Genomic DNA, 6,289 nt, shown 5'->3' with positions numbered 1-6,289 from the left:
TGACGGAGTGGGCAGAATATGTATGAAGCTGATTTGCCATGTGCAGAACCACATGAGATGTTAAAATGAGAAGTTGTCCGCTGCCATAAACAACCTGAAGTTATCTGAAGAATGTCAGATTGTGTGTAGAGAGTGGTTCTAATTCTACTGAAAGACAGATAATACGAACAGTACAAAAACAGATTTTTCATTTTTGAGACATCATTAGTAAAATTTGTTTTTTTAACTTTTTTATTTTGGTGACATAAAAATATTTCAGGTATAAATCCAATATTTTGAAATACAAGGAAAAAGAAACAGTTCTGTTGATTTTTTTAACGTGATCTTAACTGATGATAATACAGAGAAACATAATGTCAAGTCTTTTAATAAGACCATGGGGTGTTATGGACAAGAGAAACATCCTTTGAATTTCAACATTTAGGGGATACAAAAAATGTGTCATCAAGGATTAGGGGTATTTTACCTCAATATATACATTTATATTTATATTTATATATACGTATATACTCCTGCTCTCACTCACCAACAGGGCAAGTCTGGTTTTAGTTTAAAATAAAGTGGTCCATTTTATAAATCAATTGTTTTATTTATATTCCTACACATAATAATAAAACAAAAAGAGGACATTAATTTAGCTGTTGTTGCAGTTTGGCTTTATCTTACTACAGATTTCTGTCAACATCATACTGTGTTTTATTTTGAAAGGTTATCACAGGAAGTCCTGTGTGTTCTTTGTGGAGACAGATCTTAGCCTACTAACCTACACAGCTGTATTTGAGGGTTTGTATATCAAACATTTGTATTCTAACAGTTTTAATGAGAGTTTAAGAGACAGACAGACCAGCTGCTTTCATCTGTTCAATAAAGTTAGAGTCAGACAGTGAAATTAACTCAGTGTGAAATCTTACTTTATGATTATATTTCATTTAAAACATGCAAACACATGTTATGTAAAATCTGCACGTGTTTAATTCAATAACCAGGATTCTGAATAATCATGCACACTGATTAATCTGTATTGTAAGGAGATGAAGGGGAAAAAAACAGGCAGCTATTTGGAGGATATCATCTTATCATAAATTACCTGCAAGGACCATAATCAAAGCTAGGGGGCGCTGTTCTTCATCAAAATGAAATAATAGTGTAATGATGTCACTGCACACAGTCCTGAGCTCCTCTGCAGTGAGTGTGTAAAGTGACTTCACTGCACAGAGGTGTGTGTCTTAATGTTATTTTCTGTATATCAATGAGTTAAATACACTTTATATGAAATGTACTGATAAATAAGATGATGTAAGAGAGGGATTTATCATGTCACAAGGCTCTTTAGGGTTTATTGTTAATATAAATAACTCTGTTGGATAGAATCTAAATGACAAAGTTATAAGAATTGATGTATTTGATGCCACACATTTTGAAATGTGTTAAGCAGAGCCTCTAAAACTTAATTTAAAACATAAATAATATTGTAATTGTTTGATATCTGTTGCTAAATTAATGACTTAAACTATTTATTTATTACCAAAATAGTTGGATATATATTTTCTTAATATTTGAGCACCAGAAATTTCAACAACACACCATAAAGAGCTGTTTTATTTTTTAATTTTTTATCCTATACATAAGTAAAAGTAGCTAAACCATAAAATAAAAAAGGTTGCACAGTAGAAATCTTAAAAATAGAAAGGTATTGGCATCAAAATACACCTGTAGCAAAAAGAGACATTTGCCCTCATGCAGGCAAACTGCATAAATAAACCGAGCAGAGCACTTGCAGGGATTTTTGTTTTCATCCATTAAAGTGCAGGAGTTTGTAAGAGAATGTCTGAAATGTCCAAAAGTGACCTCTCCTGGAGGAAAATTCTGCAACTCTTCATCTTTTGAACCCTCTGAAGAGTTGCTTTCACAGAGTGATGCTGTGCAGGCCGGTAGAGATGAAATCCAAACACATTGTTCTTGAGTCTCAGCCCTGTTTTCACAAAGACACCACAAGTGTCAGGTTAAAAACCAGGAATCAAGGACATGAGTATTTCCTTTAAAAAGACAGATTAAAACTATAAACTCTATCCTCAGACTCTCTCCAAACAGAGCAGGTCTAGACCGGACTCTATGTTCTATTATTAACAAAGACCCAACATCAAGACCGGATCAGATCCAGTCCCATCTTCCAGACAGGACTCAGTCTGATCTCATCTTAATCCACCATGAGCAGAGCACTTTGCAGCATTTAGCAAGTTACAGTGGCAAGGACAAACTTCCTTTAACAGGCAGAAACCTCCAGCAGGACCAGACTCATGTTAGACACACATCTGCTGAGACCGTGTTGGAGAGAGGGATAGAGGGAGATGAAGAGAGAGAGAGATGATAGAGGGGAGACGGATAGTAGTAGTTGTAGAAGCTGGAGTCTGGACCACGTCCACAGCAGCAGAGATCCAGAGGAACCTACGAGACAAGGGAGCTCAGGGACTCCAGAAAGGTCTAAGAAAAGAGAGAAGAGAGGGAGACCAGAAGAAAGAAAGAGAGGAGAAGAAATGGGGAAGAAATGAAAGAAGGAAAGAACGGGATAAGAAAAGGAGACAGAAAGGATGAAGAAACAGGGAAAGAACGAAGAAAGAAAGAAAGAAAAAAAGAGAGAAGGAATGAAAGAAGGAACGATAGAAAGAAGGAAAAAAAACAAAGAAGGAAAGAAGGAAGGAATGAAAGGAAAAGGAATGAAATAAAGGAAAAAGGGATGAAAGAGAGAAAGAAAGAAAGAAGGAAGGAAAGAAGGAATGAAAGAAAGGAAGAAAGAAAGAATGAAAGAAAGAAAGAAAGAAGAAAGAAAGAAAGAAAGAAAGAAAGAAAGAAAGAAAGACCCAAAAAAGGAATCTACAGCAGAGATCCAGAGGAACCTACGAGACAAGGGAGCTCAGGGACTCCAGAAAGGTCTATGGTTAGTAACTTTAATGGGACAGGAAGTCAAATCCCCTTAATGTCCATCCAATAGAATTGGAGACAGACTTGGTTCATCCCTCCTGTCTCCATGATCCCCTTTTTTCAACCAAGAACATTTCTGCATCTTCCAAAATCCCATATCCTCTCCTGCCTCACTTCGAGAGCGGTCGATAAACTCTGCGGCCATGTTCTCAGCTTCCTGCAGTGTGTACGTAGTCTGTGATAATTCTCTTTGAAATGTGCAGAGCTGCAGGAGGAGCTCATTAGAGTGAACTGAGTCACGGCCTCTTCCTCCGTTAATGCACTGTGATGATTATCAGGCAGCAGTCCTCTCGTTTATATCCAGTCCCTGCAGAGTTTCAGACAAATGGAGAAATGAGCAGATTAAGTGGAAGAGGTGGCAGACGCTCTGTAACGGAGCGAGAGCAGGAGGAGGTCGGAGTCACCAGAGGAGGCTTTTTGAGCCCGTATTGGGGCACATAATTCAATGTAAAAAGATCCCCAAAATCAGGAGGATACATCATCTGGGGATCATGAATGTCTCAACATTTTTCAGAGCCCATAGTTGCTGATTTCCATTGAGGCAAAATTACCATCACTGAGGAGCTAGAAACAAAGTCAGAGGACATCCACACCTTCCTTTTTTAAAATCATCCTCTGGGGATCATGCATGTCAGAACCACATTTTAGAGTTAGTCATCTTAAAGTTGTAAACATAAATCTAAAAAAGAAAGAAAGAGTAAAACCTCATGGCTGTGTTAAGATTGAAAGCCAGAAGATCGCCAAGGTCACAACTATCAACCATCTGGGGACCATGAATCTCTCCACAATCTTTAAGAGGAATATGTCCAACAGTTTTTGAGATAATCCAGGGAGAAGGTCTACCTCACAGTGGTGTGAGATGGGGATCAGACCACAGTTTTTAGGGAGTACATTTTTTCAATCAAATATCTCCAAACTTGTGGAAGATTTATTTAAAACAAAACAGTTTGGACATTCATGATCCCCAGGGGATGAACCCTCCTGACCTTTTGGTTCCTTTCTGTCTGCTGCACCATCATGGACTCGATCAAAGTTGATAACAGTGCAACTTCATTGGGGCACATAATTCAATATAAAAAATTTAAAAAAAATCAGGAGGATACATCATCTTGGGACCATGAATGTCTCAACATTTTTCAGAGCCCATAGTTGCTGATTTCCATTGAGGCAAAATTACCATCACTGAGGAGCTAGAAACAAAGTCAGAGGACATCCACACCTTCCTTTTTTAAAATCATCCTCTGGGGATCATGAATGTTGGAACCACATTTTAGAGTTAGTCATCTTAAAGTTGTTCAGATGAATTTAAAACAGAAAGAAAGAATAAAAACTCAACGCTGTGTTAAGATTTATAGCCAGAAGATCCCCAAGGTCACAACTATTAACCATCTGGGGACCATGAATCTCTCCACAATCTTTAAGAGGAATCCGTCCAACAGTTTTTGAGATAATCCAGGGAGGTCTACCTCACAGTGGACAATCAAATATCTCCAAACTTGTGGAAGATTTATTTAAAACAAAACAGTTTGGACATGTATGATCCCCAGGGGATGAACCCTCCTGACCTTTTGGTTCCTTTCTGTCTGCTGCACCATCATGGACTCGATCAAAGTTGATAACAGTGCAACTTCATTGGGGCACATAATTCAATATAAAAAAAAAACCAAAATCAGGAGGGTTCATCATCTGGGGATCATGAATGTCTCAACATTTTTCAGAGCCCATAGTTGCTGATTTCCATTGAGGCAAAATTACCATCACTGAGGAGCTAGAAACAAAGTCAGAGGACATCCACACCTTCCTTTTTTAAAATCATCCTCTGGGGATCATGAATGTTGGAACCACATTTTAGAGTTAGTCATCTTAAAGTTGTAAACATAAATCTAAAAAGAAAGAAAGAATAAAAACTCAAGGCTGTGTTAAGATTTAAAGACAGAAGATCACCAAGGTCACAACTATTAACCATCTGGGGACCATGAATCTCTCCACAATCTTTAAGAGGAACCCGTCCAACAGTTTTTGAGATAATCCAGGGAGAAGGTCTACCTCACAGTGGTGTGAGATGGGGATCAGACCACAGTTTTTAGGGAGTACATTTTTTCAATCAAATATCTCCAAACTTGTGGAAGATTTATCTAAAACAAAACAGTTTGGACATTCATGATCCCCAGGGGATGAACCCTCCTGACCTTTTGGTTCCTTTTAGTCTGCTGCACCATCATGGACTCGATCAAAGTTGATAACAGTGCAACTTCATTGGGGCACATAATTCAATATAAAAAATTTAAAAAAATCAGGAGGATACATCATCTTGGGACCATGAATGTCTCAACATTTTTCAGAACGCATAGTTGCTGATTTCCATTGAGGCAAAATTACCATCACTGAGGAGCTAGAAACAAAGTCAGAGGACATCCACAGCTTCCTTTTTTAAAATCATCCTCTGGGGATCATGAATGTCAGAACCACATTTTAGAGTTAGTCATCTTAAAGTTGTTCAGATGAATTTAAAACAGAAAGAAAGAACAAAAACTCAAGGCTGTGTTAAGATTTAAAGCCAGAAGATCCCCAAGGTCACAACTATTAACCATCTGGGGACCATGAATCTCTCCACAATCTTTAAGAGGAATCCGTCCAACAGTTTTTGAGATAATCCAGGGAGAAGGTCTACCTCACAGTGGACAATCAAATATCTCCAAACTTGTGGAAGATTTATCTAAAACAAAACAGTTTGGACATTCATGATCCCCAGGGGATGAACCCTCCTGACCTTTTGGTTCCTTTTTGTCTGCTGCACCATCATGGACTCGATCAAAGTTGATAACAGTGCAACTTCATTGGGGCACATAATTCAATATAAAAATTTTAAAAAAATCAGGAGGATACATCATCTTGGGACCATGAATGTCTCAACATTTTTCAGAGCCCATAGTTGCTGATTTCCATTGAGGCAAAATTACCATCACTGAGGAGCTAGAAACAAAGTCAGAGGACATCCACACCTTCCTTTTTTAAAATCATCCTCTGGGGATCATGAATGTCGGAACCACATTTTAGAGTTAGTCATCTTAAAGTTGTAAACATAAATCTAAAAAAGAAAGAAAGAGTAAAACCTCATGGCAAGATTGAAAGCCAGAAGATTGCCAAGGTCACAACTATCAACCATCTGGGGACCATGAATCTCTCTACAATCTTTAAGAGGAATATGTCCAACAGTTTTTGAGATAATCCAGGGAGAAGGTCTACCTCACAGTGGTGTGAGATGGGGATCAGACCACAGTTTTTAGGGAGTACATTTTTTCAATCAAAT

The sequence above is a fragment of the Notolabrus celidotus genome, chromosome 13 (genome assembly GCF_009762535.1).
Source record: "Notolabrus celidotus isolate fNotCel1 chromosome 13, fNotCel1.pri, whole genome shotgun sequence".
In the NCBI taxonomy this organism is placed as follows: Eukaryota; Metazoa; Chordata; class Actinopteri; order Labriformes; family Labridae; genus Notolabrus; species Notolabrus celidotus.
This window is presented reverse-complemented; position numbering follows the sequence as displayed.